Source organism: Leptopilina heterotoma, unplaced genomic scaffold (assembly GCF_015476425.1).
Source record: "Leptopilina heterotoma isolate Lh14 unplaced genomic scaffold, ASM1547642v1 Lhet_10, whole genome shotgun sequence".
In the NCBI taxonomy this organism is placed as follows: Eukaryota; Metazoa; Arthropoda; class Insecta; order Hymenoptera; family Figitidae; genus Leptopilina; species Leptopilina heterotoma.
Window position 1 is genome coordinate 2,496,829 of NW_025110813.1, and position 12,778 is coordinate 2,509,606.

The following is a 12,778-nucleotide window of genomic DNA, read 5'->3' on the forward strand; positions in this document are numbered from 1 at the left end:
TTCATATTTTATAATAATTAAAGACGACCAAGTAATAAAATCAATATTTTATATTATAAGAATATTCTACTTCTTTAAAATTATTTTCATTATTACAATTCAATTATTATTTTCAAAAATTTTTAACTACAATTTTACTTTATAACAATTATTTTTAATAATTTTCGAAAAAGTTCTTTGGAAATTTTCAAATCCATTTGTTTACAATATTCAATTTCACGAAATTTCAATTATTTCTAAATTCTTTAATTAAATGCATATTAGAAAATAAAAACTTCAAATAATATAAAAGAAAATTCAATTAAACTTTTTCAAAAAAATTAATTTCAAAATTCAATTATTTCCAAAAATACACGCTCTATCCCAGGTAGAAAAATTTAATGGAAGCCTAGATATATGCTAGCGCCACCACTGGAATTTGTATGGCAGTTTATCTCGCCGACGTCTTCTAGCGCCTTGCATGGCGCGAGCATTTTCCGCTAGAATGCAACATAACCTCAAATTTCTGTTGCATAAAGTGTCAGAGGTGTTTGTTTTTATTTTTAAAGTAAAAGTAAATGTTTGCTTGAAGAATATTATGGCATTTAAAAACAATAATAGTAAGGAAATGTAAGTATTTATATATTTGTAATTTTTATTAAATTTAAAATTTTAAATATAAATTAATAATGTATTAAAAATTTCTTGGTCTTTCGTTAATTCATATACATATTTATAAAATAATTTTTAGTTTGTGAATGTTTTATTCGACCTCTAAGGAAATTTTAAAGAATATTTTAAGTAATTAATCTAACAATTTATCACCAAGAATAACAATAAATACTTTTGATGAATTAAACATATTAATTTCTCTAAATTCAAATTAGAAAACGTAACCTCAAACTGGATTTATGTTTTCTTTATTTTTAATTGACCTCTCAGAACAGTTTTGTTGGTTTTAAACTTTTAAATAAGAACTTAACTTTTGCAATTAAATTATAAGTGATTTTTTAATAATGATTTAGACTTTGGGAGATAATTTTCATAAACTAATATGTATATATAATTCCACAAGTTTAACAAGTGTGATTACATTTATTAAAACGAAACGTGTAATTAATTCTTTAAATATGTATAATTTCCATTGTAAACAGATAATTAGTAAATGTTTTTTATATATACTTTTATTTAAAGTCATCAAATGAAATGACATATGAGAATAATTGTTTAATTCGCGAAATAAATTTTTGGCAGGTGAGGTTATGTACATACATTCTGTTATGTTCGCATTCTAGCACTGCGAGCAGAATGCGAGGAAGGTGCTAGAGCACAAAAGTGTTTCAAATGCTCTCAGCGCCACTACAGCGCAATGGCGTGCGAGAGTGGCACCTTACTAGCGCCACCAAATTTTTCTACTAGGGATGTTGCTTTTAATATTCAATTATAAACTAAAATTTTAACTGAAATTCATTTTTATGAAATGAAAATCAATTTTTATTAGAAAATTCTACAAGAATTTAATTATCTAAATGCAAAAGTAAATAATTTATTGAATAATTGAATGTTTCTCAAAATTCAATTCTCATAAAGAATTTTAGTAACAAATTTTTAAATAATTGAATTCTTTTGTCGTATTTTATTAAAACTTACATGAACATAATTAATTTTTTTAAGGAATTCAATTATAATTGTATGAAAAATAATTGAAACGCTGCGATGAGTTTTATAAAAATTTTCAAATTCATTCCTTTACAATTCAATTTTACAAAATTTCAATTATTCGGAAATTCTGCAATTAAATATATATATTGAAAAATAAAAACATGAAATAATTTCAATAAAAATCCTATTAAACTTTTATAAAGAATTAATTCTACAGAATTTTTTGTCAAAAATATGAAAAATTAAGAATTTCAATGATTTTAGTTTTGGAACTTTTTCAAAATTTAATTATTTCTAAAAATCGACTTTATAATGCTTTTAATATTTCATTATAATCTAAAATTTTAACTGAAATTCAATTTTAAAACCATTTTTATTAGTAAATTCTGCGAGAATTCAATTATTTAAATACAAAAATAAATAACTTATTAATTTCATGTTTCTTGAAATTAAATTCTCATAAAAAATGATATCAACAAATTTTTTAAATCATTAAATTCTTTGGACAAATTTCAATAAAATTTTTAAGAATAATTACATTTTTCGAGGAATTCGATTAAAATTGCATTAAAAATAATTGAAATTATGCAATGACTTTTATTATTTATGAAAATAATTTAATTTCTAAAAGAATTTTATTATTTATAAAAAAAATTGAATCCTTGTAAAAATGTTATTATTTTTGAAAATAATTGAATTATTGCGAAGAAATTTATAAAAAATTTGTAAATAAATGAATTCCTGTAAAAAATGTTATTATTTATGAAAATAATTGAATGTTTGCGTAAAATTTTATTCAAATTTTTTTTAATAATGGAATTCTTTTGGAAAATTTTATTGAAATAGTAGATTTTGAAAATCATTGAATTTTAGAAAACTTTTGAAAATAATTGAAATTTTGACAAGAATTTGTTTAAAATTTTGGAAAGTAATTGAATTTCAGAGAAGAATTTAATTATTTACACTTTTTGAAAATTTAATTATTTCTAAAAATCCACGATATGATGCTATTAATATTTAATTATAATTTAAAATATTTTAACTGAAATACATTTTTAAAACCATTTTTATTAGTAAATTCTACGAGATTTCAATTATTTAAATACAAAAATAAATAATTTATTAATTTCATGTTTCTTGAAATTAAATTCACATAAAAAATGTTATCAACAAATTTCTTAAATCATTAAATTCTTTGGACGAATTTTAATAAAATTTTTAAGAATAATTACATTTTACGAGGAATTCGATTAAAATTGCATTAAAAATAATTGAAATTATGCAATGAGTTTTATTATTTATGAAAATAAGTTATTTCCTAAAAGAATTTTATTATTTATAAAAATAATTGAATCATTGTAAAAATGTTATTATTTATGAAAATAATTGAATTATTGCGAAGAAATTTATAAAAAAAATTTGTAAATAATTGAATTTCTGTAAAAAGTTTTATTATTTATGAAAATAATTGAATGTTTGCGTAGAATTTTATTCAAATTTTTTATAATAATGGAATTCTTTTGGAAAATTTTATTGAAATAGTAGATATTGAAAATCATTGAATTTTAGAAAACTTTTGAAAATAATTGAAATTTTGACAAGAATTTGATTACAATTTTGTAAAATAATTGAATATCAAAGAAGAATTTTATTATTTATAAAGAAAATTGAAATTTTGACGAGAATTTTTTAAAAATTTTGAACACAATTGAATTTAGTAACTATGTTACTAAGTTAATTAGTAAGTTAGTAACTACCCAGGCGCGAAGTGACGCCGAGTTCAGGCTTTATAAAGATTGGCCGAGCATTGGTCAACATTGATTGAGCATGAGTGAATCAGCGAGAGCAGGAATGATCGAAGCTTTAATGTAACACCGATTCCAGACTGCAGCGCGAGCCTTGATTCAGCATTGGACATCAATGCTCAATCAATGCTGCGGACGCCTAATGCAGGACTGAAACAAGACTGCTTCCACTGTTCCCAAATTTACTCGTTTCTCACGTTTATTCAATATAATGTGAATATATGAATTATTAATAATAATAATAAATATTATTGTTATTATTTTAATTCATGTATGTGTGTATATATACATTTAATGACAATAAGTTATTATTTGTAATAATTATATTATCTTCATATAAATAAGAATATATTACTAACAATAAATATCATTTGAATAGTAATTTTAAAAAAATAATTTTAGAAAGACAATTTTTCTGTTAATCGTTACATTTTTTTCTTGATTTTTAACATACTTTTAACATTATTTATAAACATGTTCACATTTTTTATTCACGACACAACACACAATTTTATTTTTTTATATAAACGCTTATAACAAAGAATGAAAAATATTCGCTCGCATGTGGGATCGAAACTCCCTAACGCATACCGGAAGTTCTCAACGCACGCATTTAAACCGCTTGGCCACAGAAGGCTGGAAGGCTTCTCGCCTAATCTACTATATCAATGCCAGTGCCGTCACTCAATATTGGTTCAGCATGGGACACCAATGTTCGTCCCATGCTCGATTCAAGACTCGGTCAATCTTGTTACAATATTTAGTTTCTTTATTGCCGTGTGCACTGTACAATATTAAATATAAATATTTATAAATTATTTAATATTAAAATATTTTTTCTGATAATTTTATAAGTTAAATTATATATTATTTTTTTTCTCGCACAGTGTCAAATTATTATTTTCAAAGTTCAAGAGTTTCGTTTATCTGTAAAATTTTCAGTGACAAAAATGTTCATTAGGTAGTAGTAAATATTTATGCCTAGTAGTTTTACACTAGGATTAACTGTTTACTGAATATTATCAAAAATATATTTTTCGTCAAACGCGCGCGACTAAACACAAATACCACCATCCCATCTACTCAATGCACTCCCCGCCTGTGACGTCATGAGGGGAAAGCATTGAGTAGATGGGATGGTGGGAACACGACAATCGCAACGTCACGCTGTAAAGTCTCAAGGTTATTTGTGTTTAGTCGCGCGCGTTTGACGAAAAATATATTTTTGATAATATTCAGTAAACAGTTAATCCTAGTGTAAAACTACTAGGCATAAATATTTACTACTACCTAATGAGCATTTTTTTCACTGAAAATTTTTCAGATAAACAAAACTCTTGAACTTTGAAATAATAATTTGACTCTGTGCAAGAAAAAAAATAATATATAATAATTTAACATTATTGATATGAATCTTATGTAATTAATATAAATATTATACACTAAATAAATATTAATATTTATTTACCAATTGATATCTTAATAACAATAATAATAATACTTATTATATTATTTAATAATAATTAATAATAATAATTTTTAAATAGTATAAAAAATTACTAAAAATTATCAGAAATAATATTTTAATATTAAATAATTTATAAATATTTATATCTAATATTGTTAAGTGCACACGGTAATAAATAAACTATCAAGATTGATTCAAGATTGAATAAAGACTGGATGTTGAAGCTCCACTCACGAAGATTGACCGAGTCTTGAATCGAGCATGGGACGAACATTGGTGTCCCATGCTGAACCAATATTGAGTGACAATGATATAAAGACTGCTTCAACTCTGGGTTACCCACGCTGGGCGTTCAAGACTCAGTCAAGTTTCAACCCATCGTCAGCACTGGTCTTTCGCGCCTGGGTAAGTTAGTAAGTAAGTTACCATGGACTAAGTGGACCATGGACTAACTACTCCATGGAGAAGCTAAATTCGTTGAATTTTTACAAATCGATGACTTTGGTGTTTTATTTAAAGTAGAATTTCATTCATAGTTAAAAATAACACCAAAATAGATTATTTTAATCCTTTCTGGTGTTAATTTAATCCTAGAGGGATTAAACTGTTGCCGATTATTTTAATCCATTCTGGTGTTATTTTAACACTTCACGTTTTACTGTGATAAATAAAATTTACTTGATTTTTCAAAATTCGTTTTGACTTTCTTCGGTTCGAATAACTAAATTCCAAAAGTTACAAAAGGAAATACTTTACCAAACTAAATCAAAGTTTTCCATGAATCGTAAATGGATCTTTCAGCTTTATAACATCTATTCCTAACGCAGATAAGGTCAAAGGTCTCCGGTCATAATTCACCATCAACTGTATATGTATACATTTTCGTTTTAAACAGAGGGAAAATATATATCTATACACTTTGAATGAAATTGAATAGAAAGCAATCTTTGAGAATCGTAAAATAAATAGGAAGCTCGTTGATTGTTTCCTGACACGAAATAAACTATCTCTCGTTTCTTTTTCTTCTTTCTGTGCTACAAAAAGAAACGAAACAACAAATACTGCAAAGAAGAGAATCTTCTGCTGCTTTCGTTGCAAGACGATGCATTTTCAAGTACGTCGTTAAATTACAAAAAAAAAAAATACATAGATTTAGCACGAGAGGGTAAGAGAGAAAGAGACTACTGAAAGGATAGGGTAACCTTGATCTTAGTTTGTGTATTTATCCGTGAACCTAGTCAGGAACTTCAACTTCGTGTTTGTCGCGCGCGCGAGGTCAGAGCGCCAGGCAGAAACAGGCAAGAAATATACGAATTTCTAGTACAAAGATATATATATATTTATAGCAATATTCTAAACGATTCTAAACAAGTATCACGTATATATAATTCAATATAGATATATAGTTTTATAGAAATATTTGTATGTGTGCAAATATGTGTGCAAACATATTCGCAAGTACGTGTGGTAAATAAATACAGCATGTGTGACGTGTAACTACGGGGAATTTGCAAATTTTCCTAAACTACTGAGTAATATAGAATGATGACGAGAAAGTTCACGTCACACTAGGTAAAAGAGCAAAAACATATTTCAACCCTCTATCACACCGTGACCTTTATGCTACTATATATTCTATATAGAACCCCTGGCACGAAAGAGCATCGACGTGTACAGGTACGTGCACTATCGATCACGTGAGAAAAGAGACCGATATAATATATGAATCGCATGTTCCACACTCGCTTTCTTAGTTTTTCCATTATAAAAGCGTGCCAAGAAACGTGATTTTTTATACACACTTCAATTATTTTTCATTTCAAATTTTTTTCTTTCTTTCTATTCTTAAATTCATAATTCGAAACTCCTAATTATTAATTGAGAGTAATATACTCAATTTCACAGTTAGTTGAATAAGAAAAAAAAATTTCACTCAATCACTACAAATAATTACTGTCTTGGATTACCATTTGGAAGAAATTAACCTTAAGTTGACACACTGGGTCATTTTGACCCAAACGAAGAATTAATTCAATAAACTCAAATTTAGTTCAATTATTTTCATAAAAACAATTTTTAAATATAAAAAATGTTTTTGAGCGATATAATGGTTTAATTTCTCCACTTGAGAACGAAAAGATTGACACTAGATGGCGTGGAAAATGGTTTTCTCAACTGAACTGCCATCTAGCGGTGACCTTGGTGGACAGGGCTCGAACCAGTGAAAGTATTTAAAAATACGGACTTTACGGAACAAAACTGAAAAATTACGGACCATTTGCGGACCGTACTGACAAAAATATAACCAGTCCGAGTCAAATAAGAGAACATTTTACTTAAAACTATAAATAAAATTTTTTCATAATTTAAAAAACATGAAGATATTGATCACTCCGAGTCTTCGACTCGAAATGATCGATTTCTTCATGTTTTATAATAATTAAAGATGGCCCAATGATAAAATCATTATTTATTATTATACAAATTTTGCTACTCTAACTTCTTCAAAATTATTATTAACATTTTACTTCAATTATTATTTTCTAGAAATTTCAACTAAAATTCTTCTTTAAATCAATTATTTTTAATAATTTTCGAAAAAGTTCTTTGACAATTTTCAAAATTTATTTTCTTTTGCAGAATTTTTAGTTAAAAGTATGAAAAATTAAAAATATCAAAGATTTGATTATGAAACCTTTTCAAAATTAAATTATTTCTAAAAATTCACGCTATAATGATTTTAATATTCAATTATAATCTAAAATTTTAAGTGAATTCTCATAAAGAATTGTATCAATAAATTTTTAAATACTTAAATTCTTTCGACGAATTTAATAAAAATTTGGAGAATAATTACACTTTTCGAGGAATTCCATTAAAATTGTATTAAAAATAATTGAAATTTTGCAATGAGCTTTATTATTTATGAAAATACTTGAATTCCTAAAAAGAATTTTATTTACGAAAATAATTGAATCCCTGTAAAAATTTTATTATTTATGAAAATAATTTAATTATTTAGAAGAAATTTATAAAAAATTTGAAAATTAATGAATTCCTGTGAAATTTTTATTGTTACTGTTTTTGTACTATATCAAATTAGAACATTTTTGCTAATTCAAATTTAGAGAGGACTAGAGTATTTCTCCTTATAAATAATAATTTTATTGGTTTTTTTCATTTCAGTTAATTAAAATTAAAAAACTGAAAATATTTGATACATTTTTCTTTTATATTTTAATTAAAAATAAAATTGAATAATAATACTAAAAATAGATTTCTATATAAATATTGAAAATTTCAAACTCACCGATACGATATGGGAATAAGATAAGTCGGAATTCTCACCTGCAACAAAGAAAAATATATTTTCAATAAATTGGTACATAAACATTTCTTCTTAAAAGTGTGTTAAAATATAGAACTTCAATTTTTTATTTGTCTAAACTTTGAATTGTTAAAAGGTATAAAAATAACATATAGTTAAGGTTTTTTATCACTGCAGATTATTATTTATTAGCAAATCAGAAGTTTGTGTTCAGTTTCTTCCCTTAATTATTTACATTTCTTTTATCTTTTTCTGTAGTCTGTAATTTTTCTAAATTTTAAAACGAAATTTTTGTTAGAATGCTATACATTTTTTTAAAATTCCATCTATTTAACTGCATGGGAATTAAATTTCAGTAAATTACTTTTTACTATCAAATTAATATTTTTTAACTACACGGAAAGAAATTTTTTTTCAAAACTTAACAAATAATTTTTTAAGCTTTGTCTATTCAGTGTCCGTTACAAAATATTAATAGTGACACTAGCAAATTGTCACAGTGAAAAGAAGAAAATATTTTTACTTACTATAACTTTCTTTTTTTCGCTGTGACATTTTACTAGTGACTCTATTAATATTTTGTAGCAAACATCGAATAGTTCAAGTTTAATAATCTGTTTGTTAAATTTTGGAATAAATTTCTTTCCGTGTGCGTACTATGCAGAAAAGAGTATTTTGCTGCATACTATTCAGAAAAGTGTACTTTTCTGCTCAGTTTTCCTTATTTTTCTGCATACTATTCAAAAAAGTGCACTTTTCTTAATAGTTTTGCATAATATACTCAATATAAAATTACAATTGCTCATTAAAACAGTACAAAAATAAAGTTTTTTTCTAAACAAGTGTTATATAAAGCACCTTGTGCACCAATTGAGAAAAACATCTTCTTTCCGCACTTGGTCCAAAAAGTCCAATTTTCTTTAATTTGATTCAGAATTCTCTTAATATCCTAAATTGAATCCAACTTTTCTAAATTCTAGAATAGTTCTGATGCTAGAATAGTTTTGTACTTTCAAAAACTCTGTTGTTTTTAATAACCAACAACAACACGGAAAAATGTTTGGTACAGTATCTGTACCTTTTGGTAAATCGGTTATCCCTGTCTAAAAATTTTACTATTCAATTCACTTCACACTTATTATTTTCTATTGTTTTTGTACAAAATGAAGTTAATTGTTGATAAATTTTTTGAAATAGCATGTGTACCTTACATTTTTCCGTGTACTAAGTCTGAAAAGTGTAACAATAAATAAAGATGATTGATGAAAGGAAATTCTCGAAAATCAAAATAGACTGCCTTTCACTGTCAATTTGCCGCGATCAAATACACTGAAGTGTATATAATTATATGCCAGCATATAACTTGTCTGCAAAGTAAAAAAAACAAACAAAAAAAAGAGTAAACTGTGTGGACCATGTCACTAGTCACTTTATCATAGTTTTGCTCTGGCCGCGAACCTGCTTGCATACCTGCTTTTGCACGATGATATAGAAACCTGTCTTATTCCTTCCTCCCCTGCCACCCTCTCTTTTTGTGTGAGAATGTGAGTGTGAACCGAACAAGGGATAGGCTCGTAAGCTTTGCATTATTGATCTCAACTGTGTAGGCGTGTATATCTAAAGCTCCTACAATTTCTTTAACGTCAAAATGATCGCGATTGGATATCCATCAATGCAAAGATCTTTTCGAATCATTTGACCCGTAGTAAATGTCAGTGATTTTCAATTTCTTTTTCTTCTTTTTTTGCTCTCTCCTTTTTACTGTCTATTCTCTTTTCTTGACGGTGTACATGACCAACTCTATATATTCTATTTCTGTCACGATTCAAAGACCTATAGTGTCTTGAAAAAAATAGCGGGGATAAAAAGCGTATATATACGACTGACTTGTATAAGCATGCCACTATGACGGCTAACAGTTATTCTTCGATATAGCTTCAATTATTTTGTGTGACAAACAAAATTGAGTTTCATTCATCACTTTCGAGCAGAGAGATTTCACGTGATGCTTTTCTTTCTGTTTTTGCTTTTATTGATTAGATCACCAATGTCGATAAACTTTTCTTTCTACAATCAATCAACAAATTTTTGAATCATTCATCAACAATTCAAAATCTAATTTTCAGAATTCAAATTGTTACATTAACAATTAGAATTATTCTTGAAATTGGAAATAAAAATAAGAACGCCTTCTTTATAGCAACAAGAACGAACTTTTACTCTTAATGCGAATTTGAATTAATTGTCTATAATTGAAACTATTCGAAACATTTTATTGAAGCATTCGAAGATATGTTTCTTTCCATTTTCTAATTACTGTTAATTAAAACAAATATTTGTAACTACAAACAAGGGACTCAACTTATAAATTTAAATTCTAATTTCAATTTTCCATTAATTGTACAATTCATTGAGAATTAGAATCTGCAAATTATAGTTTCATAACTAGTGTCTTTTAAAGACTTTTTTTGTATAAATAAGACTTTCACGAACTAATTTTAATACCTCTCGAGAGTGTTGTAAAATTATATTAAATACTTGTTACAACCAACAACATTCTTTTTTCTTTCATATTTTCATTTTCCACTAAATTAACTTCTGTATCATAATAGTCCTCCTTCTTGAGAAAACTGGTTTTACTTAAAAAGCAACACGTCACTATAAACTCAACTTGAAATAAAACTACAAACTTATTTCTGATTAAAATTTATACTATCGTAAAAGTTCATCTAGTGCAACGTAATTGTTGACTCGGAGTCTACCAGATAATAAATTACAATCTAAAGTAGGAAAATTTAGTGCAATGAATGCGAATACACAAACTAAATAACTAAATCGGGAGCAAATTTCTTTCACGAAAAAAAAAAAAAAAAATCACGAACTACAAAATTCAAGAAAAGTGTTGTATATTATATAACTGATGTAATTATATCAAATCATGTTGTACACTTGCAAAATTATACATTTCAATCTTGTATTTATAAATTTTCAAAGTACAGAGTGTACACTTGAAAATCACAGTAATTGACATCTCTCCACCCATAAAAGCTGCTAATTATTGTAAAAGAAAATTTGACGGCAATTTTAATATATTAAAAACCGGATAGTCTATCATCGTTACCGATTAGCTGCGATGAGAGACACAAAGTACTATAGAGAAACTTGATAAGCAAAAGGAAAAAGTCTCGGACAATTTTGCTTATATGTTTCCTATTTAGATAACGGTTGGATATTAGTGAATTATTGTAATTCAGGCAAAGTTCGAACCTCAAAGAATAGTTTCAAATTACACGGTCGTAAATATCTCTTATATCGTATTATAATAACGATTTAACGATCACTATAGTTATCTGAGGGTAATTCGCAATTCACAAGCTTTCTGCAACGACGACTACGACGACGACGACCACTTAAACACAAGTCGAGTAAAACAATAAATGGTTAAATTGAATCCTGCATCAACTACATTCAATTAACAGATTTTCTTCCTTGCGGTGTAATTACTACAATAAAGGGCTAAATATTCTTTACGAAAAGTGGATAATAGTGCAGTATTTTTAGTAAATAGAAATTAAAACAAAAATTTGTTACCTTGTTTACTTTCTTATTTTTGTTCTCTTACTTTTTACTTTTTGTTCTTTTACTTCTTTTTCTTCTTTTTAAATTTTCGTTTATTTTGATTTTAAATGTTTTAACTTCGTTTTTAAAGTTATAAAACATTGATTTTAATTTGCTTAATTAAATTAAAAGTAATTAAACCTACTGACAACTGTCTTCTAGTTTTCGTGAGCGAAAACCTAGTAAACAAAATATAGAAATCTGGAAATTGCGACAAAGTACCAAATGAATAAATTTTCTAATTAAATTACAAACATTAATTAAAAACATTTAATTATATCTTCTGCTTTTCAGAGTGTAGAAAGTAGCAAACAAAATAAATTCGAAAATTGCGATGATGGAAATATTCACAAAGAATAACGAACAAAGTCGCAAAAATAATACTGAAAAAGGGCTAATAATGCTGAAAGAGCTTTTTAGAATGCTGCGCGATTTTTTTGGGAGATAAATGGACAGAGTGACAAAAAGATGAGAATTGCGAGGTGATGCTGTGCAATTTATGACGAAAAACCTCCGCGCACCATCAGAAAGATGAGGCCCACTGATGCGGTCGTAAGGTTTATTTATCCTAGAGTATATATGTCTATTTCCGCACGCGTAATTACATGACGTTGTGGTGATTTATCGACGTGGACGCTTCAAACCGAAAAAACCAAATTCATCATAATCATCATTAGAGTCAAGTGAAAAAGAAACAAGATTTCTTACTATTTAACAATCATCATCAGCGTGGAAGTTAGAATTAAACGACGATTTTTTGGAACTACCTCTACAAAGTATTCAGCAATTTTTGAAACAATGTTTATTAGTCTAAATAAAAAAAAACTAAAATTAAAAGTACCAATAAGTTTAGTAATAATTGAAACTGACAATAATTTATTAATGATTGCAGCTAACGATAATGTACTGATGATTGCA

At 26.4% G+C, this 12,778-nt stretch overlaps 1 protein-coding gene across 3 annotated transcripts in view; it reads right to left on the reverse strand.

The window, feature by feature from the left end:
- LOC122498383 (ecdysone receptor) overlaps positions 1–12,778 on the reverse strand; it is a 317,159-nt gene that overhangs the window by 233,790 nt on the left and 70,591 nt on the right. Inside the window, exon 1 of one of the 3 annotated variants that reach the window (XM_043606087.1) lies at positions 8,225–8,241. The exons of the other annotated variants lie outside the window; for them this stretch is intronic. The gene's annotated coding sequence lies outside the window, so the exon portion shown is untranslated. Of the gene's footprint in view, positions 1–8,224; positions 8,242–12,778 lie in introns of those variants that run through there. 3 annotated transcript variants of the gene reach the window in all.